The sequence below is a fragment of the Chiloscyllium plagiosum genome, unplaced genomic scaffold, assembly GCF_037043375.1.
Source record: "Chiloscyllium plagiosum isolate Xiang-an unplaced genomic scaffold, Cpla_swu_hap1 HiC_scaffold_11, whole genome shotgun sequence".
Classification (NCBI taxonomy): Eukaryota; Metazoa; Chordata; class Chondrichthyes; order Orectolobiformes; family Hemiscylliidae; genus Chiloscyllium; species Chiloscyllium plagiosum.
Window position 1 is genome coordinate 11,462,716 of NW_028270149.1, and position 25,152 is coordinate 11,487,867.

Genomic DNA, 25,152 nt, shown 5'->3' on the forward strand with positions numbered 1-25,152 from the left:
TCATCACTTTAAATGTTTTCCATTGTTGTTCAATTGCTTTGGTTGTCAGTAAATTTTTTCCAGTTTATTTCCTTAGTTCCATTCTCAAACCATCAAAGCAGGGCTATGAAGTTAAATCACTGGCCAGAATAAAATAAAACCTTTACTTCCTGAAATTCATTTGTCATTGCTTCTGGGCGTTTTGAGAGTTGCAAACATTTTGGCTGATTTCCAAAGTGTCAGTGAAAGCCAAGAGCCACTGTTACCATGATGTAACCTTTGGTATTTTTTACAATCTCGTTAAAGGATTGACTTAAAATTGCCTCCGTAAATTCAAACTGGACCCAGTGAAAATTGAGTCCAATTTGCAGTCAAGCTGTGCTGCTCTCGATAGTATAGTCGCAGGATTAATCCCTTAAAGTCATGCTTTCAAAATTGATCAACAGTCTTTGGGGAATTTATAATCAGTTAATCAAATAAATCTGGAATTAAAACCTGGCATTTATTCGAGTTGACTATATAACTACACAATTGTTGTTAAAATATATCCTGTTTTCTAATATCTTTTTGGGAAGCAAATCTCCCATTTTTTTTTACCTTGGTTGATCCTGATTTATCTCCAGATTGTGATTGTCCCTCAAGGTCCCTCCTCTAATGGTTTAGCAAACTATTCAGTCACAAGCTATTGGTTCACCAATAAGAGACGACAATGAATGGTGGCTTTGTACATGAATGAACAAGAGGACATTTGTCCAAAATCACTTTGAAAGCTGTTATCCATTTCCATTGAAACAGAAACCTTGAACTTAAAAAACAATAGAAAACACATATTTCAGAAACATAATGTGGAGCATGTTCCTTGCTTGTTGTGATTTTTTGTGCCCTGTTTTGATGGCCCTTATGTTTAATCAACATAACTATGACTATCGTGGGGAAAGGAGCTAATAATGATTGTGCAAGCTCCTATTGGAAGATCATTGTAAATTTTCCCCTAAATTGTCTCCTCCCATTGGACAAATACTTTCTCTTGGACTCATTTTGTAGATTCCTTCTCTCAAGAGGTATAGTGGACATGATTCTTACAACAAGAAAAACTTGGCAGAAAGCATCAGCAACCTTTTTTGAAAGAGAATGAGAATTAGAATTTATTGTCGCGTGTACTCAGGTACAGGGATATGGGAGTACAGGGAAAAGTGTACAATGTCACCAATCTCCAGCGCTACTTAGAAACAGCATGTTAGTTATAATGCAGAAAAATAAAGAAATAAGTTGAAAAGTTTGACATTACAGTCCTTCTTCAGTGCTAAGCCATGGGCCAGGATTCAGATTCTTTCACAGTGACTCTGAGAGAAACATCAGCAATTAGCCAGCCTGCTCCACCAAGCGCTGTCACCATATTACACCGCCATCTTGTCTCGATGTTGAGACTGCCGGCATGAGTCCACAATGAGTCTCTGCCAGGAATACAGTCTCACCCCCCTCCGCTGGGAATACAGTCTCACCTCCCTCCGCACATAATACAGTCGCAACTCCGTCCGCCGGGAATACAGTCACACCTCCCTTCACCGGGAATACAGTCTGACCTTCCTCTGCCGGGAATTCAGTCTCACCTTCCTCCGCTGGGAATACTGACTCACCTCCCTCTGCCCGGAACACAGTCTCAACCCCCTCCGCCTGGAACACAGTCTCACGTCCCTCCGCTGGGAATACAATCTCACCTTCCTCCGCCAGGAATACAGACTCACCTCCCACCACCGGGAATACAGTCTCACCTCCCACCACCGGGAATACAGTCTCACCTCCCACTGCCGGGAATACAGTCTCACCTCTCTCCGCCCGGATTACAGTCTCACCTCCCACCGCCGGGAATACAGTCTCACATCCCTCCGCCAGGAATACAGTCTCACCTCCCTCCACTGGGAATGCAGTCTCACCTCCCTTCGCCCGGAACACAGTCTCACCTCCTTCCACCAGGAATACAGTCACACCTCCCACCGCCGGGAACACAGTCTCACCTCCTTCCACCAAGAATACAGACTCACCTCTCTCCGCTCGGATCACAATCTCACTCTCCCTCCGCCCAGAACACAGTCTCACTTCCCTCCGCCATGAATACAGTCTCACCTCTCTCCGCTGGGAATACAGTCTCACCTCCCTCCGCCGGGAATACAGTCTCACCTCCCTCCGCCATGAATACAGTCTCACCTCCCTCCGCCAGGAATACAGTCTCACATCTCTCCGCCGGGAATACAGTCTCACCTCCCTCCGCCATGAATACAGTCTCACCTCTCTCCGCTGGGAATACAGTCTCACCTCCCTCCGCCGGGAATACAGTCTCACCTCCCTCCGCCAGGAACACAGTCTCACATCTCTCCGCCATGAATACAGTCTCACCTCCCACTGCCAGGAACACAGTCTCACTTCCCTCCGCCATGAACACAGTCTCACATGTCTCCGCCGAGATTACAGACTCACCTCCCTCCGCCCGGAACACAGTCTCACCTCTCTCCGCCCGGAACACAGTCTCACCTCCCTCCGCCCGGAATACAGTCTCACCTCCTTCCACCAGGAACACAGACTCACCTGCCTCCGCCGGGAACACAGTCTCACCTCCCTCCGCCCGGAACACAGTCTCACCTCCCTCCGCCTGGAACACAGTCTCACCTCCCACCGTCGGGAATACAGTCTCACCTCCCTCCGCCGGGAATACAGTCTCACCTCTCTCCGCTGGGAATACAGTCTCACCTCCCTCCGCCGGGAATACAGTCTCACCTCCCTCCGCCAGGAATACAGTCTCACATCTCTCCGCCGGGAATACAGTCTCACCTCTCTCCGCTGGGAATACAGTCTCACCTCCCTCCGCCGGGAATACAGTCTCACTTCCCTCCGCCATGAACACAGTCTCACATCTCTCCGCCGAGATTACAGACTCACCTCCCTCCACCCAGAACACAGTCTCACGTCCCTCCGCCAGGAACACAGTCTCACCTCCCTCTGCCGGGAACACAGACTCAACCCCCCCCCCTCCGCCCGGAACACAGGCTCACCACCACCTCCGCCGGGAATACAGTCTCACCTCCCACCGCCAAGATTACAGACTCACCTCTCTCCACCCAGAACACAGTCTCACACCGCCCCCCCCTCCGCCTGGAACACAATCTCAGCCCCACTCCGCCCAGAACACAGTCTCACAACCTCCCACTGCCCAGAACACAGACCCACCTCCCTCCGCCGGGAATACAGTCTCACCTCCCTCCGCCATAAATACAGTCTCACCTCCCTCCACTGGGAATACAGTCTCACGTCCTTCCGCCGGGAACACAGTCTCACCTCCCTCCACCCGGAACACAGTCTCACCACTCTCCGCCGGGAATACGGTCTCACCTCCCTTCACCGGGAATACAGTCTCACTCCCCACCCCCACCCCCACCACACCCGCCCGGAACACAGTCTCACCTCCCTCTGCCGTGAATACAGTCTCACCTCCCTCCACCCAGAACATAGTCTCACCTCCCTCCACCTGGGACATTGTCTCACCATTCTCCGCCCAGAACACAGTCTCACCACCTCCCACTGCCCGGGAACAAAGTCTCACCTCCCTCCACCGGGAATACAGTCTCACCTCCCTCCACCGGGAATACAGTCTCATCTCCCTCCACTGGGAATACAGTCTCACTCCCTCTCCGCCCAGAACACAGTCTCACCACCACCTCCGCCCGGAACACAGTCTCACCTCCCTCCACTGGGAATACAGTCTCACGTCCTTCCGCCAGGAATACAGTCTCACATCCCTCCGCCGGGAATGCAGACTCACCTCCCTTCGCCCGGAACACAGTCTCACCACTCTCCGCTGGAAAAAAGTCTCACCTCCCTCAACCCGGAACACAGTCTCACCACTCTCCGCCGGGAATACGGTCTCACCTCCCTTCACCGGGAATACAGTCTCACTCCCCACCCCCACCCCCACCACACCCGCCCGGAACACAGTCTCACCTCCCTCTGCCGTGAATACAGTCTCACCTCCCTCCACCCAGAACATAGTCTCACCTCCCTCCACCTGGGACATTGTCTCACCATTCTCCACCCAGAACACAGTCTCACCACCTCCCACCGCCCGGGAACAAAGTCTCACCTCCCTCCACCGGGAATACAGTCTCACCTCCCTCCACCGGGAATACAGTCTCACCTCCCTCCACTGGGAATACAGTCTCACGTCCTTCCGCCAGGAATACAGACTCACATCCCTCCGCCGGGAATGCAGACTCACCTCCCTCAACCCGGAACACAGTCTCACCACTCTCCGCCGGGAATATGGTCTCACCTCTCACCGCCAGGAACACAGTCTCACTTCTCTCCGCACGGATCACAGTCTCACTCCCCCTCCGCCCAGAACACAGTCTCACCACCACCTCCGCCGGGAATACAGACTCACCTCCCTCCGCCCAGAACACAGTCTCATCTCCCTCCACCATAACTGCAGTCTCACCCCCGTCCGCCAGGAATACAGTCTCACCTTCCACTGTCAGGAACACAGTCTCACCACTCTCCGCCGGGAATACAGTCTCACCCCCCTTCCACCCGGAACACAGTCTCTTGTCCCTCCGCTGGGGATACAGTCTCACCTACCTCCGCTGGGAATACAGTCTCACCTCCCTCCGCCAGGAATACAGACTCACCTCCCTCCGCCCGGAACTCAGTCTCACCCCCCTCCGCCTGGAACACAGTCTCATATCCCTCTGCCGGGAATATAGTCTCACCTCCCTCCGCTGGGAATACAGACTCACCTCCCTCCACCCGGAACATAGACTCACCTCCCACCGCTTGGAACGCAGTCTCACCTCTCTCCACCGGAACACAGTCTCACCCCCCCTCCACCCAGAACACAGTCTCACCACTCTCCGCCAGGAATACAGTCTCACCTCTCTCCGCCTGGAACACAGTCTCTCACCTCCCTCCACCCGGAACACAGTCTCACCACTCTCCGTCGGAAAAAAAGTCTCACCTCCCTCAACCCGGAACACAGTCTCACCACTCTCCGCCGGGAATACGGTCTCACCTCCCTTCACCGGGAATACAGTCTCACTCCCCACCCCCACCCCCACCACACCCGCCCGGAACACAGTCTCACCTCCCTCTGCCGTGAATACAGTCTCACCTCCCTCCACCCAGAAAATAGTCTCACCTCCCTCCTCCTGGGACATTGTCTCACCATTCTCCGCCCAGAACACAGTCTCACCACCTCCCACCGCCCGGGAACAAAGTCTCACCTCCCTCCACCGGGAATACAGTCTCACCTCCCTCCACCGGGAATACAGTCTCACCTCTCTCCACCGGGAATACAGTCTCACCTCCCTCCACCGGGAATACAGTCTCACCTCTCTCCACCGGAACACAGTCTCACCTCCCTCCGCCCAGAACACAGTCTCACCTCCCTCCACCCGGAACACAGTCTCACCTCTCTCCGCCCGGAACACAGTCTCACCTCTCTCCGCCCGGAACACAGTCTCACCTCCCTCCACCCGGAACACAGTCTCACCACTCTCCGCCAGGAATACAGTCTCATGTCCCTCCGCCCAGAACACAGTCTCACCACCTCCCACCGCCGGGAATACAGTCTCACCTCCATCCGCCGGGAATACAGACTCACCTCCCTCTGCTCGGAACACAGTCTCACCTCCCTCCGCCCGGAACACAGTCTCACCCCCACCCCCCCCCACCCCACGGAACACAGTCTCACCTCCCTCTGCCGGGAATACAGTCTTACCTCCCTCCGCCCAGAACACAGACTCACCTCCCTCCGCCAGGAATACAGTCTCACCTCCCTCCGCCCGGAACACAGTCTCACCTCCCTCCACCCGGAACACAGACTCACCTCCCTCCGCCAGGAATACAGTCTCACCTCCCTCCGCCCGGAACACAGTCTCACCTCCCACTGCCAGGAATACTGTCTCACCTCTGTTCGCAGGGACCACAGTCTCACCTCCCATCCGCCAGCAATACAGTCCCACCTCCCTCCGCCGGGAATACAGTCTCACTTCCCTCTACCCGGAACACAGTCGCATCTCCCACCTCTGGGAATACAGTCTCACCTCCCTCCGCTGGGAATACAGTCTCATCTCCCTCCACCAGGAATACAGTCTCAACTCCCTCCGCCAGGAATACCATCTCACCTCCCTCCGCCGGGAATACAATAGACAATAGGTGCCAGAGTAGGCCATTCTGCCCTTCGAGCCTGCACCACCATTCAATATGATCATGGTTGATATTCCTTAATCAGTATCCTGTTCCTGCCTTATCTCCATAACCCTTGATTCCACTCTCCTTGAGAGCTCTATCCAACTCTTTCTTAAATGAATCCAGAGACAGGGCCTCCACTGCCCTCTGGGGCAGAGCATTCCACACAGCCACCACTCTCTGGGTGAAGAAGTTTCTCCTGAGCTCTGTCCTAAATGGTCTACCCCGTATTTTTAAGCTGTGTCCTCTGGTTTGGCACTCACCCATCAGCGGAAACATGTTTCCTGCCTCCAGAGTGTCCAATCCTTTAATAATCTTATATGTCTCAATCAGATCCCCTCTCAGTCTTCTAAAGTCAAGGGTATACAAACCCAGTCGCTCCAGTCTTTCAGCGTAAGGTAGTCCCGCCAAACCAGGAATTGACCTTGTGAACCTACGCTGCACTCACTCAATAGCCAGAATGTCTTTCCTCAAATTTGGAGACCAGAACTGCACACAGTACTCCAGGTGTGGTCTCACCAGGGCCCTGTACAGCTGCAGAAGAACCTCTTTGCTTCTATACTCAATCCCTCTTGTTATGAAGACCAGCATGCTATTAGCCTTCTTCACTACCTGCTGTACCTGCATGCTTTCCTTCATTGACTGGTGTACAAGAACTCCCAGATCTCTCTGTACTGCCCCTTTACCTAAATTGATTCCTTTAGGTAGTAATCTGCCTTCCTGTTCTTGCCACCAAAGTGGATAACCATACATTTATCCATATTAAACTGCATCTGCCATGCATCTGACCACTCACCTAACCTGTAATCTCCTAACATCCTCCTCACATTTCACCCTGCCACCCAGCTTAGTACCATCAGCAAATTTGCTAATGTTATTACTAATACCATCTTCTATATCATTAACGTATATTGTAAAAAGCTGCGGTCCCAGCACTGATCCCTGCGGTACCACACTGGTCACTGCCTGCCATTCCGAAATGGAGCCGTTTATCACTACTCTTTGTTTCCTATCAGCCAACCAACTTTCAATCCAAGTTAGTACTTTGCCCCCAATACCATGTGCCCTAATTTTGCTCACTAACCTCCTATGTGGGACTTTATCAAAAACTTTCTGAAAGTCCAGGTACACTACATTTACTGGATCTCCCTCGTCCATCTTCAGAGTTACATCCTCAAAAAATTCAAGAAGATTAGTCAAGCATGATTTCCCCTTCATAAATCCATGCTGACTCTGATCTATCTTGTTACTACTATCCAGATGTGTCGTAATTTCATCCTTTATAATAGACTCCAGCATCTTTCCCACCACTGAGGTCAGACTAACTGGTCTATACTTTCCTGCTTTCTCTCTCCCACCTTTCTTAAAAAGTGGTATAACATTAGCCACCCTCCAATTCGCAGGAACTGATCCCGAATCTATAGAACTCTGGAAAATAATCACCAACGCATCCACGATTTCCCGAATCAGCTCCTTCAGTACCCTGGGATGTAGACCATCAGGCCCCGGGGACTTATCAACCTTCGGACCTAACAGTCTCTCCAACACCAATTCCTGGCAAATATAAATTCCCTTAAGTTCAGGTCCTTCAGCCACTGTTACCTCAGGGAGACTGCTTGTGTCTTCCCCAGTGAACACAGATCTAAAGTACCTATTCAATTCTTCTGCCATTTCTTTGTTTCCCGTAATATATTCCCCTGTTTCTGTCTTCAAGGGCCCAATTTTAGTCTTAACCATTTTTTTCCCTTTCACATACCTAAAAAACCTTTTACTATCCTCCTTTATATTTTTGGCCAGTTTACCTTCGTACCTCATTTTTTCTCTGCGTATTTCCTTCTTAGTAATCCTCTGTTGTTCTTTAAAAGCTTCCCAGTCCTCCGTTTTCCCACTTATCTTTGCTATGTTATACTTTTTGTCTTTTAACTTTATATGTTTCTTAACTTCCCTCGTCAGCCATGGCCACCCCTGCCTCCTCCTAGCATCTTTCTTCCTTTTTGGAATGAACTGATCCTGCATCTTCTGCATTATACACAGAAATATCCGCCATTGTTCCTCCACTGTCATCTCTGCTAAGGTATTGTACCATTGAACTTTGGCCAGTTCCTCCCTCATAGCTCCATAGTTCCCTTTATTCAACAGTAATATTGTCACTTCCAATTGTACCCTCTCCCTCTCAAATTGCAGATTGAAGCTTATTGTATTATGGTCACTACTTCCCAATGGCTCCTTTACTTCGAGGTCCCTGATCAATTCTGGTTCGTTGCAGAATACCAGATCCAGAATTGCCTTCTCCCTGGTAGGCTCCAGCACCAGCTGTTCTAAGAATCCATCTCGGAGGCACTCCACAAAGTCTCTTTCTTGAGGTCCAATACCATCCTGATTCTCCCAGTCTACCTGCATGTTGAAATCCCCCATAACAACTGTAGTAACATCTTTGCGACAGAGCAATTTCAGCTCCTGATTCAACTTACATCTGTCATCCAGACTACTGTTTGGGGGCCTGTAGATAACTCCCAAGAGGGTCTTTTTACCCTTACTATTTCTCAGCTGTATCCAGACTGACTCTACATCCCCTGATTCTATGTTCCCGCGCAAGGGACTGAATATCATTCCTTACCAACAGGGCCACCCCACCCCCTCTGCCTGTCAGTCTGTCCTTACGATAGCACGTGTAGCTTTGAATATTCATTTCCCAGGCCCTGTCCACTTGAAGCCACGTCTCAGTTATCCCCACAATATCGTATCTGCCAATTCCCAAAAGAGCCTCAAGCTCATCCATCTTATTTCTAATGCTTCGTGCATTCATGTATAGTATTTTTAATTTGTTACTGCCCTCATCCTTCCCATCAACTCCGATTTCACTCAACCTTACAGCATGATCCCTTTTTGAGTTTTCTGCCTCATTGATACAGTTGTCTTTCTTGACTTCCCTTGTTCTAACTTTCCCTTCAAGTTCCTTCGTAAACATCCAGTTTGTCCCCTTCCCCCCGCTACTTAGTTTAAACATAGCTGTGTTGCAGTAGCAAACCTGCCTGCCAGAATGCTGGTCCCCAACCTATTAAGGCGCAAACCGTCTCTCTTGTAGACTTTATGCTTACCACAAAACATACCCCAGTGATCCAAGAATTTAAATCCTTGCTTCCTGCACCAGATCCCCAGCCACACGTTCAAGTCCATTATCTCCCTGTTTCTGGCCACACCAGCCCGAGGAACTGGAAGCAAACCGGAGATAACCACCCTGGAAGTCCTGCTTTTCAGCCTTCTTCCTAGTTCTCCGAAGTCCGCTGTAGTATGTTCTTCCTCATCTTCCCGACATCATTTATGCCAACATGTACCACCACCTCTGGCTCTTCACCTTCGTCCTTAAGGATTTCCTGCACTCTGTCTGTGATGTCTTTAACCCTGGCACCAGGAAGGCAACACACCATCCTTAAATCCCGTCTGCTGCCACAAAAACCGTGGTCAGTTCCTCTCACTATGGAGTCCCCTATTACCACGGCTCTGTGCGATATCTGACTCTTCCGCTCTGCCTCCACGCCAACCTTTGATTGACAGACCTGGCCACCTCGCGGACTGGCAGTGTCATCTGTCTCTACTTTTTCAAAAGATTCAACTTGTTCCTGACAGGTACTTCCCCTGGGGTCGCTTGCACCTGTCTCCTCTCTGCCTTCCTCATCGTCTGCTCTCTTCTGCTCTCTTCTGGTATGGTCGGTGTAATAACCTCACTGAAGGTCTTGTCCGGAAAGATCTCGTTCTCTCGGATGAACCTAAGGTCCTCGAGTTCTTTCTTCAGTGCTGCAATATGCTCTGTCAGTAGCTGAACGTGCACACACTTTACACGAGGCAGACACACCAGAGTCGTTGACCTCCCACATCAAGCACGTAGCGCACTGAACCAGCTTGGCAGTCATGTCTTCACCCTCTTCAACTGTGGCATAATCACTTCACTCACCCTCCTTGTCAAAGACTCCTGAGCTAAAGCCTCACTCTTCAATCCACAGGAACTTCCTTGGACCCTCTTTTTGGGCAAGTCTGTGGACTTTTAATTTAGGTTAGAGGAGGAGGAGGGAGGGAGGGAGGCCCTACTTTGTAGGACCTGGGGTTTAGAACACACCCACTCAAATAACAATCACTAACCTTCCCGACCGACTTTGCGCTCTGCCTTCACTTTCGTCCAGCTCCCGCTGCTCTCTGCTGCAAAAAGACCGTTGGCTTCGAGGTAAGTTCTTAAATAACAATCACTTACCTTCCCAACCGGCTCTGCGCTCCGACTTCACTTCCGCCCAGATCCCGCCACTCTCTGCTGAATACAATCGGCACCCCTCCCAGGAATACAGTCTCACCACCCACCGCCGGGAATACAGTCTCAACTCCCTCCGCCAGGAATACCACCTCACATCCTTCTGCTGGGAGTACAGTCCCACTTCCGTCCACCCAGAACACAGTCTCACCTCCCTCCACCCGGAACACATTCTCACCTCCTTCCGCCGGGAATACAGTCTCACCTCCCACCACCAGGAATGCAGGCTCACTTCTCTCCGCAGGGAATACAAACTTAACTCCCTCCGCCAGGAATACCATCTCACATCCTTCTGCCGGGAATACAGTCTCACCTCCCTCTGCTGGGAATAAAGTCTCAACTCCCTCTGCCAGGAATACCACCTCACATCCTTCTGCTGGGAGTACAGTCTCACCTCCCTCTGCTGGGAATACAGTCCCACTTCCCTCCACCCGGAACACAGTCTCACCTCCCACCGCCAGGAATACAGTCTCACCTCCCTCTGCCAGGAATGCAGTCTGACCTCCCACCTCCGGGAATACAGTTTCACCTCTCCTCCGCCGGGAATACAGTCTCACCTCCCTCCGCCGGGAATACTGTCTCACTTCCCTCCCCCCGGAACACAGTCTCACCTCCCACCGCCGGGAATACAGTCTCACCACCCACCACCGGGAATATGGTCTCATCTCCCTCTGCCGGGAATACAGCCTCCCTTCCCTCCACCCGGAAAACAGTCTCACCTCCCTCCACCAGGAATACAGTATTAACTCCCTCCGCCAGGAATACCTTCTCACCTCCCACTACCCAGAATACAGTCTCACCTCCCCCCGCCGGGAACACAGTCTCACCTCCCCCTGCCAGGAATACAGTCTCACCTCCCACCACCCGGAACGCAGTCTCACCTCCCTCTGCCAGGAATACAGTCGCACCTCCCCCCACCAGGAATACAGTCTCACCTCCTCCTGCCAGGAATACAGTCTCACCTCCCCCTGCCAGGAATACAGTCTCACCTCCCCCCGCCAGGAATACAGTCTCTCCTTCCCCTGCCAGGAATACAGTCTCACCTCCCCCTGCCAGGAATACAGTCTCATCCCCCCTCCGCCAGGAACACAGTCTCACTCCCCCTCTGCCAGGAATACAGTCTCACCTCCCACCACCCGGGACGCAGTCTCACCTCTCTCCGCCAGGAATACAATCTCACCTCCCCCCGCTAGGAATACAGTCTCACCTCCCCCTGCCAGGAATACAATCTCACCTCCCCCCGCTAGGAATACAGTCTCACCTCCCCCTGCCAGGAATACAATCTCACCTCCCCCCGCTAGGAATACAATCTCACCTCCCCCCGCTAGGAATACAGTCTCACCTCCCCCTGCCAGGAATACAATCTCACCTCCCCCTGCCAGGAATACAGTCTCACCTCCCCCCGCCAGGAATACAATCTCACCTCCCCCCGCTAGGAATACAGTCTCACCTCCCCCTGCCAGGAATACAGTCTCACCTCCCCCTGCCAGGAATACAGTCTCACCTCCCCCTGCCAGGAATACAATCTCACCCCCCCCCCCCTCTGCCAGGAATACAGTCTCTCCTCCCCCTGCCAGGAATACAGTCTCATCTCCCCCTGCCGGGAATACAGTCTCATCCCCCCTCCGCCAGGAACACAGTCTCACTCCCCCTCTGCCAGGAATACAGTCTCACCTCCCACCACCTCTCTCCGCCAGGAATACAGTCTCACCTCCCCCCGCCAGGAATACAGTCTCACTTCCCCCTGCCAGGAATACAATCTCACCCCCCAGCTCTGCCAGGAATACAGTCTCACCTCTCCCTGCCAGGAATACAGTCTCACTTCCCCCTGCCGGGAATACAGTCTCTCCTCCCACTGCCAGGAACACAATCTCTCCTCCCTCCCGGAACTCAGTTTCACCCCCTCTGCCACTGACTGAACACAATCTTAACTCCCACCGCCGGGAACGCAATCTCACCTCCCAACACCAGGAACACAGTGATGACATTGGACAGGCATAAGATTGTGCAGTTTGCATGTTGTTCCTCCAATTTGCGGTCTGATTCGCTGTGGCAATGGAGGAGGCCAAAGATGGTCAAGTCAGTTCACTCCTTCAGTCTTTAGAATGGCTGCAGCAAAGATGGATGAGTTTTGCTAATATCTTTTAGCAAGGTCTGCAGAGCTTTGTCCTTTCCAAAAACAATGGGTTCTAAGCTTCATTTATACTCTTGAGATGAGTATAGTTCCATTATATTGCCTCAAATTTAGCTTTGAAGGTTTGATTTGTGGAACACCACCTTGACTGACTCCAGATCTCGTAGCTCACAAAGTTGTACAAAGCACCATTATCCACCTGGCACTTCACATTCACTGCAAGTTCTCCTTTTGGCAGTCACAAACCAACTTTTATTTTTACAACTGATGGTGGAGTTTGATGGGGAATGAAACATTGGAATTTTCCTCCAAACTCTCTTCATCTCCATTTTTTGCATATTTCCAGCTAAAGCTTCTTGTAATTAAAGCATTCATTTTCCCAGGAAGTTCATGCTTGTCTTTCTTTTTGGTGCGGCATCTTGCACATCTCCACTTGTTGTCTGGATCTTTCTGCTGGCCCTTCTACAAACAGAGAGTTCAAACTGAGTCTTCAAAGCTTCTCAGCTCTGTGATGAGGTCGAGAATGCATTACAGCTGTTAACACCTTTTTCCTCAGTGCTGATAACAGGGTTGCTATTCTTATTTATTTAGACTTCTTATTAAATTTAGAAAGGCATTTTTTTTCTCTAAACACATAATTTTGCAGCCAAGACTGCAAAACTTAATTCTGTCTCATTTCACCTTTGATTCCCACAGCATGAGTGAGTGGAAAATTCACAGCCATCCTGACTCACCAACTAATTGAAAATAGCAAGCTGCAATCTGAATTCTTCCTCGCTGCTACTTAAATTGCTGGTTCTCTTACAGTTGTGAAAATCGACACGATATTAGTTGGACATGTCTTGTAATGTGTTTTAGTGGCTTTGACTTCTAAAGTCAAAGCAAGTTACAGTGTGACTGTGGTCATGTTACAATGTGCTCATACATTTCTCGAAACATATTATGCTTGGCTTGACTGATCACATTAACAATCTTAACAACAAAAACCCAAAGAATTGCAGATGCTGGAAATCAGAAACAATAACAATCTTGTCTGAATAAAAAAGGCATGAAATTAAATCTTGGCACAGCACATAATCTGAACTCACATTTCAATGTAATGCAAAAATTGTGCTTTATCTTGACAGGTCATGCGTCAGGCAGGATGTTAAGCTGAATCCCTCTCGGACAGCTGCAGCTGTTCACTTTATATATTTATGATCTGGATGAAGGGACTGGGGGCATTCTGGCGAAGTTTGCCGATGATACGAAATTTGGTGGACAGGCAGGTAGTACTGAGGAGGTAGGAGGCTGCAGAAAGATTTAGACAGTTTAGGAGAGTGGTCCAGGAAATGGCTGATGGAGTGCTAGTCCAGGATTCTCTAAAGGTTAACTTGCAGATTGAGTTTTGATTAAGAAAGCAAATGTAGTGTTGTCATTTATCTCAAGAGAGTTGGAAAATTAAATCAGCAATGTGCTTCTGAGACTTCATAAAGCTCTCTTTAGGCCCCATTTAGAATACTGTGTCCAATTTTGGGCCCCACACCTCAGGAAGGACATACTGGCACTGGAGTATGTCCAGAGATTCACATGATGATCCCTGGAATGGTAGGTCGAACATACGATGAATGGCCGAGGGTCCTGGGATTGTATTCATTAGAGTTCAGAAAGTTGAGGGGAGATCTAATAGAAACTTACAAGACAATGCATGGCTTAGAAAAGGTGGACACTGGGAAGTTGTTTCTGTTGGGCAGGGAGACTAGGTCACGTGGACACAGACTTAAAATTAGAGGGGGTCAACTTAGAACGGAAATGAGGAGACATTTCTTCAGCCAGAGAGTAGTGGGCCTGTGGAATTCATTGCCACGGAGCGCAGTGGAGGCCGGGACGTTAAATGTCTTCAAGGCAGAGATTGATAAATTCTTGATCTCGCAAGGGATTAAAGGATATGGGGAGAGTGCGGGCAAGTGGAATTGAAACACCCATCAGCCGTGATTAAATGGCAGAGTGGACTCGATGGGCCGAATGGCTTTGCTTCTACTCCTATGTCTTATGGTCTTATGGTCTTTGATTGGCCTATAATTTCCACGATTATCTATGTTGCCCTTTTTAAACAAAGGAACAACATTGGCTATTCTCCAATCTTCTGGGACCCCGACTGTGGCTAAAGAAGGTACAAAAATCTCTGCCAAGACCTCGGTAATTTTCTTTCTTCCCTGCTCAATATCCTGTGATTGATCCTGTCAGGCCATAAGGAGTTATCTACCTTCATATTTGTCAAGCCACCCAACACCTTCTCATTCCTCATATCAATTTACCCGAGATTAACAACATTGCCCTTCGTAAGCTTACCCATATCTATGTCCTTCTCCTTGATGAATACCAATGCAAAGTATTCATTAAGGACCTCATCCACTTCCTCTGGCTCCATGCATGAGCTCCCTCCTTTGTCTTTGAGTGGACCTACCCTTTCCCAAGGCTACCTTCTTGCTCCTAATAGACGAATAAATTGCCTGGTGATTCTCCTTAATTCTATTTGCCAAAGATGTTTTTTAGTCCCTTTCTGCTACCAAAGCAGACAGCATTTGGCTTTGCATGGCATCTTGCTGTGTGAATACTGGCACCGTCTTTGTCGACAAAACAACTGCAGTTACATTTCAAAAGTAAGTATTTGAGCCTTAAAAAACAGCCACACTATCAAAGATTATCACTTTCCATTCATCAGGACAGATGCAAGAATGCCAAATTTCAAAGGAATAAAGCATATAAATTGTGGGAGGAAAAGTGCATGATTGGTTGGCAAGTCAATTTTGATTCATCATGCTGGTACAATGGTGAGTGCTCCAGGAAATTACTGGGTCACATACTTTTATTTCATTCTCAAAAGGTGCAATATCTTGACATGTTCCTTTGTTCTAGATGACAGGCCTATGAATATATACAGTTTTAGCAATCCTAAGTGAATCTTAGTTGTGAGCCCGACTGATTACAGTAAACTAGTTGCGAGTGTAACTGAATTAATACTTAATTAATTGAGGCTGAAGTGTCTTGTTGTGTGGAACAGCAACAGTAGAGGATTGGTCGACTGTCTTTATAATAGAACGCAGTAGAGGGAGTTTGGCTGTATCTGTAACTGTGAAATACCTGACCAGGAAGTGCTTGAGGCTGACAATAAGTTCTTGTGCTCTTTGCTTTGCAAGATTTTAACAGTAGCATCACCACTTGGAGAGTAACAATACACCATCATCCTAGGGTAAGTGGAGATGAATGAGGCCTCACCAGAGTCTGGAACATCTGCTGTTGTTCACTTCCCATTGTCAGGTTTATTTTCTTCTGAGGTGGAGTGTCATGGGTTCAAGCTCCTGTGCAGTGTCTTGAGTGTTACATTTAGATGGAAACTCCAGTGAGATGTCCCTCAAATAATGACTGTCTTCTCAGTGGGATGCATGAGATCCCATCACACTGTGGAAAGAATTTTGTACCATGTCTTTCAAAACATCTATTCTCAGACAGCAACTCCAAAATGTTATTGACTCATTATGACAGTGCAGCGTCTGAGAGCTTGCTGTGTGTAAATTGGTTTTGGTTCTGTTCATGGTAACTTCATTTCCAAAGTATCGCATTGACTACAAAGTCAGCTTTGACATTTCCTGAGTGAGTAAAAGATACTCTGTAAATGCAAGTCCTTTCTGTGAATCTCTTTATTGCCCATTTACTGTAAAAATATAAAAATAAGAGTGTGTCATTCCCCAATGCAAATATAGCTCATTTTGATGAACCACAGAAAACCAGAAATAATTAGCTAGTTTATGTTTTTGTATCATTTTGAGCTGCATTTGGATTTGAAAAGCTGGATATTGTTGATTTATTCAAAACCTGGGAATTAAAATCAGCTTGATGGTATGAGAATCTGGGATTACATCTTTGCTAACGAAACAATATTTCACATTCTGAATGCATGAAAAGGTCAGATGTGTGAACAAAGAATTCCCAGGTTAATGCAAGTAATTTTCCGCAATCAAATTGACTCATTTCATTTAGTCATTCTGCATTTTCTCATAAGATTTTATATGTAATAATAGTCAAAAATAAATGTCTTTAACATTAATTTAAAAGTTAGTGTTGCTGACGTGCTATGGTAAATGTTTCCATAAGGTCTGTGAGGTTACAGAAAAATAGCTTGTGTTTCTTACAGTACAACCGTGCCTTTGATTGAAGGTGATTTTCTTACTCAGAGAACAATTTGAGGTGTCTGGAGATTGTGAAGATGCTATAAAAATGTGAACCTTCAGTGAGAAGTTTATTGGTAAGCACGCACAGCTTGGTAACAGTATTGATGCCATTAATTTCTTGTAGATCAAGAAAAAGGCTATTGCGGTAGCAATTGCCCAGATTAAACTTATCCTGCTTTCTGTGTACATGATACATGTGGACCATATTCCATTTTGTTAGGTAAATGCTAGTGTTGTAACTGTACTGGAACAGCTTGGCTAAGAGAGTTCATGTATTTAGTATTACTGTTTGAGTATTGCCAACACCCATAGCCTTTGCTGTATCCAATGTCTCCAACAGTTTCTTAATACCGCATAGAGTGAATCGATGCTGGAGACTTCCAAAGAAGGCTGAGATCAATCATCCACTTAGCACTTCTGGCTGAAAATTGTTGCAAATGCTTATCAGTTGTATGATTGTGCTGAGCTCCCCATTATTGAGGACGTAGGAGTATCTGTGGAGCCTTCACCTCCAAGAAGTTCTCCTCCAGGAAATCGGTGGCTCCATCACTGGGTTCGTAATCCAGAATGGCGAAAGTGAGTACTGCAGATGCTGGAGATTAGAGTCAAGATTAGAGTAGTGCTGGAAAAGCTCAGCAGGTCAGGCAGCATCCGAGGAGCAGGAGAATCGATGTTTCAGGCAAAAGCCCTTCATCAGGAACCCCAGGCTAATGTTCTGGCAGATAGTGAACAATGAATTCAATAAACGAAAGATGGGCTAAAATGTTCGTCTAATGGTGACTACATAATTACTGCTAATTGTTGGAAAATCCCAGTTGGTTCCCTAATATCCTCTACAGATGAAAACTGTCACATCTGGTCTGGCCTACATGTGGCTCCAAACCTGCAGCAATTTTGTTGACTCATAATGCCCTCTGGGCAATAGGGATGGTCAATAAATGCTGACATGTCCAGCAATGACCACATTCTTTGATTAAGAAAAATAAGCATTACCTCTATTTACAGCTGGATATTATGGGAATTTAGCTCTTTGAGCTGAACCTTAGGTTGGTGGGACTGTCTTAGCTCTGTCTATCACTTGCTGTTTATGCTGTTTTACATGCAAATAGTCCTGTTTGGTAGCTTCACCAGGTTGACACCTCATCTTCAGGTATGCCTGGCATGTCCTCCTGCACTCTACATTGAACCAGGGTAATCCCCTGACTTGATGGTAAATGGTTGAGTGCAGAATTTGCCTGGTCATGAGGTTGCAGATTGTACTGGAGTACAGTTCTTCTGGTGATGATGGTCCACAGCGCCTCCTGGATGCCTAGTCTTGAGTTGTTAGATCTGTTTGAAGTCTGTTCCATTTAGCACAGTGATAGTACCACACAACACGATGGACGGTATTATCAATGTGAAGGTAAGGCTTCGTCTCCACAAGGACTGTGCAGTGGTCACTCTTACTGATACTATTGTGGACAGATTGGTAAGGATGAGGTTGAGTATATTTTTTTCTCTTGTTGGAGGCAGGTTGGGCCGAAGGGCCTGTTTCCACACTGTAAGTAATCTAATCTAATCTAATCAGTTTAGTACTGCTGCCGAGCAACTCTTGGGAGTGGATATTGAAATGCCAGGCACAGGGTGGTGTGTGTACAGAATGAATTGCCAGAAGAAGTGGTGGAGGCTGGTACAATTACAATAACTGCAACATTATATGACCAGCAGGAGGATTCCTTGCCCATCTTTGATCTGATGCCATAATACTTCATAGGATCAGGAGTCAATACTGGGGACTCCCAGGGATTCTTCTTCCTGATTGTATAAACTGTCCCGCCGACATGACATGAACTGCAACATTAAGAAGACAGCTCTCCATCATCTTGGCGAGAGTAATGAGGGAGGAACAATAATTGCTACTTAGCCAGAGAAACCCACATGTGCTGAACAAATAACAAATGAAAAGTACCATTTGGGAAGGGAAATGTTAATTCTGGGACCTTGCTGTTTTTTTGTCAAAGTGTACGCTGTTCAGAAATTGCAATTGTATAAACGATAAGAATAATGTCAAAGACACTTTCAGGGTGATGCAGTCAATCAGTGCCCAGGCTTCAGTAATTAATGGCCTCATGGGAACATCTGGCACCAACAGAGCCATTCTGATTTGGAGTGATAGCACCATTCCTTCACCGCCACACAATCAAAATCCTGGAACTCTCTTCCTAACAGCACTGTTGGAATTCCTTACACCAGATGGATTGGAGCAATTCATCAGTAAAGTAATGGAAGGTGTCATCAACAGTGTTGTCAAGCTTCAGCTGTTCAGCAATAGCCTGCTCAGTGACACTCATTTTGGGTTCCCTCAGGGCCACTCTGCTAATGACCTCATTAAAACCTTGATTCAAACATGGACAAAAGATCTGAATTCCAGAGGGGAGGGGAGAGTGACAGCCCTTGAGATAAAGGTCACATTTGACTGAGTGTTGCATCAAGGAGTCCTAACAAAGCTGGGTTTCAGAGTGCAAACACTCCTCTGGTTGCAGTCATACCTGAAATGTAAGAAGATGGTTGTGATTGTCGGAATGTGGGGTGCAGGGGGGAGGGGGGGGGTCAATCATCTCAGCTCCAGGACATCTCTGAGTTCTTCAGATTAATGTCGTAGCCCAACCATCTTGAGGTGCTGCAGCAGCAATGGCCTTTCATCCATCAAAAAGTCAGAATTATGGAAATTTTCCAATGATTGCACATTGTTCAGCACTATTTGTGACTCAATACATGTTCAAATTCAATGAGATCTGGATAATATCCAGTCTTGTGCTGACAAGTGGCAAGTAACATTACACGACACAAATACCAGGCAATAACCATCTTTAAGTGGCATCACATTGTCAAGCATTCACTGCCTCCACCACCCAAGCTCAGTAGCAGCAGATATGTTATCTATAAGATACATTGAATAAATTTCTTAGTGAGCAACTTCCAAACCCATGAGCACTTCCATCTAGAAGGACAAAAGCAGCAGATACATGAGAACACCACCCACTGCAAGTTTCCCTCCAAGTTACTCACCATCCTGACTTGGAAATATATCGTTGTTTATTCACTGTTGCTGAGTCAAAATCCTGGAATTCCCTCCATAACAGTATTGTGGGTCTACTTACAGCAGACAATCTGTAGTAGTTCAAGAAGGCAGTTCACCACCACCTTCTCAAGGGCAACTGGGTTTGGGCAATAAATGTTGGCCCAGCCAGCAACACCCATCTCATGAATGAATAAAAATGACAGAATTATCTCACCAATAAGGGATAAGCAACAAATTACTAATCTTGGCAGTTTTAGGTTGGGGATAACATATTTAAAGCGGAGATGTGGAGAAATTACTTCTCTCAAAGCGTCGTGAATCTGCGGAATTAACTCCCTCATGTGCGAGGAATGCTGGAAAATTGTGTAAATTTAAGGAGGAGAGAGAGAGACCTTTAATTCGGAATGTGTTGAAGGGTAGGAAAATGAAGGCGAGGCCAAAGTGAGATCAGCCAAAATGGCAGCCAAGCTGGCACTGGATGGCAGAGCAGAACTGCCTCCCCAAAATTGCTTACTGTTAGCAGGAAATGTTTTGCTTCAGGATTATTGCTCAGGGAGATGAAAATCTGTTTTGATTTGCGATGTTTCCACCCCATGTGGCATAGCTGATTCTAAATTAAATTAATTTATCAAGCAAAGAGTGGACTTTTCTTGGAAGCAGTTGGCTCACTAAAATGACTGCCATTCTGAATAGACGCTAGTCGATTGACAATATAAATGCAGGTAGGTGGAAAACATCTGATGCTTATATCAGATTTTCCACAGATGGTTGGCAAAAATAAAATCCGACATCTAACTTTCTACATCAGCTAATCTAAGTTCTTGTTCGGTAACTGAATGTAAATTAAGGCACTTCATCCTACAACTTCTCATCTGTGTAAGATGCCTCTGGCATGAAGTTGAAATGATTGGCATTTTACATCAGTAAATATTTAGTGTATTGAGCAAAATGGATGAAAACTGTGATAAAAAAACATTTTCGAATCTGAATCACAGTTATTTAACTAGGAATTGGCAGCACGATATCTTAGTGGTTAGCACTGCTGCCTCACAGCATCAGGGACCTGGGTTTGATCCCAGCCTCAGGTGGCTGTCAGTGTGGAGTTTGAACATTCTCCCCATGTCTGCGTGGGTTTCCTCCCACAATCCAAAGATGTGCTGGCCAGGTGAATTGGCCATGTTAAATTGCCCATAGTGTTAGGTGCATTATTCAGGGGTAAATATAGGGTGGGGGAATGGGTCTGGATGTGTTCCTCTTTGGAGGGTCAATGTGGACTTGTTGGGCCAAATGACCTGTTTCCACATTGTAGGTAACTTAATCTAATCTAGGAACTGCACCTTGTTTGCCCATTCCATATAATGCGATTGACTCTGAAGTGATTTTTTTTTGCGCTGAAATATAGGTACAGCAGAAAGTCACTCTGCTGAGGGGCTCTCAAGTAAGAACACCTCAGCCTTTCAATGAGACCATGAGTGAGCTGCACCCCTTCTCAAATGACCCTGTTGGTTAACTGAAAATCAAGTCTGCATCATCACCAAAGGTAATAACATTATCAATTTTCCCAATTTACTTGTGGGATGTGTCCAGGTTAACAGAAAACCTAGATCAGATTCATTTACTGAATAAGAACTCTTCATAGTTACATATAATTAGATTTTCAACACAGGTAAACAACTATGACATACATCTCGACATACTAAAACTCCAATGCCCTCCTAAAATCCTCCTACACACACACACACACACACAGGCAATATGGATAGAGCAGAAAGGAAATCCTGAGGAAGCAGTTCCATGTCATTAAACCTCAAGATTTGATGGAAGGGTTCCTTTTTTTTCACAAGTCATACAGTAAAGAAACAGACCCTTCGATCCAACCAGTCCTTGTTGAACAATGTCCCAAACTAAACTAGTCTCACCTACCTCTCCTGGCCCACATCCCTCCAAACCTTTCCTATTCATGTACTTATCCAAATACTTTTTAAACATTATAATTGCACCCACATCCAACACTTCCTCGTGAGTCTTTCAATTCTCTAACATTTTCTTTTGCGTTTTCTCACTGCTTCGCAAGCGGCACAGAGTGATTGCTTCACAAATTATAATGTCTCTCACGTATTGGTGAAACATAATAGCTTACAGCGGTTGAAGAAAATAACTATCTTTCTTCAGCTTCAGGTATTTTCACTGGAGAGAGAAGGGGAACAGGACACAGCTTAAAAATACAGGGTAGACCATTTATGACAGAGATGAGGAGAAACTTCTTAACGCAGAGAGTGGTGGCTGTGTGGAATGCTCTGCCCCAGAGGGCAGTGGAGGCCCAGTCTCTGGATTCATTTAAGAAAAAGTTGGATAGAGCTCTCAAGAATAGTGGAATCAAGAGTTATGGAGATAAGGCAGGAACAGGTTACTGATTAAGGATGATCAGCCATGATCATATTGAATGGTGGTGCAGGCTCGAAGGGCAGAATGGCCTACTCCTGCACCTATTGTCTATTGTCTATTATCTGCCCTTCCTGAGTTTAGAAGGCTTCTTTTTGTATTTTTCACAACCACAGGCTGTTCAGCTAACCTGGAACGATCAGAGAGTTGTTGTCAGACTGATGACCTTTGGCCTTCATGATTGACAGCAAGTGCACAAACCAATCAGCTACTTGATGCTGACCAAATCTCACCTTGTGCAGCCTAATTTCACCTAATCCCAACTGCATGCAAAGCAGAAATGCAAACACAACATACAATGCGTTCCAACAATATTCTTTTTAAAAGTACACGATTCCCTCCTTAGTCTTTTGCTGCAGAACATTCCTCCAACTCAGACCACAACCATAAAATGATGGGTGTTTTACAATCCACCCCGCACCATATCTTTTCATTCCTGCAGAGAGACCTCGATTATCTGAATGAAATGAACGGGCACTATTTCGCTCGGATAATTGATTACTCAGATAATCGATTTTATCTTAAACAGGGGAAGCCATTCTGATCTAATACTGTGCTCTACTGGCGAATTTGTTTAAATCCATAATTTTAATGAGTCTGCCATTTAAACACACGTGACAATAAATTCAATTCAATTCAATCTTTACAGCCTGCAGACTACAGGTTACAATGAGAGGAACTAAACCCTTACCATGAAATCCCAGCATTAACAAGATCCTGAACAGCTTCTACGATCCCAAGGCCATTGAGAGTATCAGTTTCCGGAAACTCAGTCTCACGATAAAAAGACGGAGGCCACACCTCGCGCGTGTGTTTAAGTTCTCGGCCTTTCTTTTTAACATGCCGGGAATACTGAAAAACACTTACTTTTCCAAAGGGCTGTGTAACAACCCTTACCCAAAAAAAGTCCACTCACTGATACTTGAGCTGCTTGTGTTTCTTTGTTTTTGCCATCTTCTTCAGTACAGGTAAATCGAATACACTTACCTCTTTGATGTAATCTTTTTGTAGGACCTTGAAATCTTCAGATAATCCAATATTCATATAATCGAGGTTCGGATAATCGAAGTTCCTCTGTATACAGATTAGAAAGAGATAACAAGTACAGTCTTGTGGGATGTGAGAAAAATAGTGTTACTTCTGCAATTCCATTTACTTATACAAAGTAAATGAACTCCCACCAGTGTGTAATTGTTTTAGCCAAGAGCTGGGTCAACAAGAATGGAAACTATGTGGAGAAAATACTTAATTGTTTTTGTATTAGCTAAAATTGTATGCCAGAATGAAACGTGACTGCAAAACAACGGTAGATATTACAGACAAATAGATAAGATGCTGTGAGGGGAGGAAGTTAAGCTAGATACGCCTGTACAAACAGTAGGTATAAACATCTGTTTCCCTACTTTTACAGAAACACAGGAACAAACCCCAATTAAAAGGGTCATAAGGATCAGTATGGTAGGGGAAGGTACAGATGGAGGGAGTAGATAATGATGAAGAAAGAATATGCTTAACAATGATTTACAGCGGGATGAGGCCAGAAATAAGCATTTTGTCACAGACAAGGCCGGATAAGGCAAGAGATAAACAGGAGTAATGGGTGCCGGTCTTAGGGAAGTGGAAGATGTAAACAGGGGAGGAGCAATGTAAAACAAAAGAAACCAAATTATATAAATGTGTATTAATTGAATTTGGGGTGTGTATGTCCCTTGCCTTATAGACACTGGACATCACACCCTCTTGTCTCGGACTGAAATTATTGAAGTGTGTGAGCTTTGTTTCTCACAGTCTTAAAAGCCACAATTACTCCCAAGCATGCACAAGTTTTCAGGGGAGAGATTTCCAGATTTCTAGCAGCCATATTTGTGCAGTAGCATGCTTCCTGAGTTTCTAAATGCTGTTGGAAATTAGTTCCAATGAATTTCTGTGTTTGTTTGCTACAATATTGTTGTCACCAGAACACAGTACATGCCACTCTGAAACATTGGACTGAAACATAACTAGTTCTCATTCTGACTGGCAAGTTGTGAGAAATTAAATAGAATGAAACACACACTATGGAAAATAGAAACTTGCTTTTCAAAACTGGGCAATTTGATTCATAGGGAGCTTCTTATGAAGAAGGGCTCATGCCCGAATCGTCAATTCTCCTGCTCCTTGGATGTTGCCTGACCTGCTGCGCTTTTCTAGCAACACATTTTCGAATTTGATTCATAGCTCTTCTTGTGTAACATGCAAAATGCCAATAAAATACCCTGAGAAGGTTAGTGGCCCCAAATAGACATCACCCTAGAGTTTGGATTCATCATCTCGTATACACGAACAAAAATCATTACTCTGAAGAAAGTCAACCAAGACTGATTACTCAGTGTTTCTGTAGGCTAACAGCCACTGGGTTCAAGCAACCTCTAAAGAAAGCAAGCCCTTCATATTTTATTTCCCAAAATAACCCGCTTCAAAAGCATCGCCATGGTAATGCTGAAATAATTTACTTCTAACTTAATGAAGTTATTTCAGCTTTTGATATTTTAAGTACCGTCAAACAAAATAGTTTTGGAAATCCCGTGCCTTTAATAATGAAGTTTGCAAACGAGAAAATATGAACAACACTGAATCCCAATTAAGAACATTTCGCAAGGCCCTAGATTTTCTCACTTTGGACAGAATGAGGTAAACCAGGGATTTGATAAATCTAATTGGTGGATTTGTGATGTGACCCACCCCCTCAATTTTCTGACAACCCATTAACATTCAGGGTATACATCAATGATATGAATCGTGCTGCTGTATG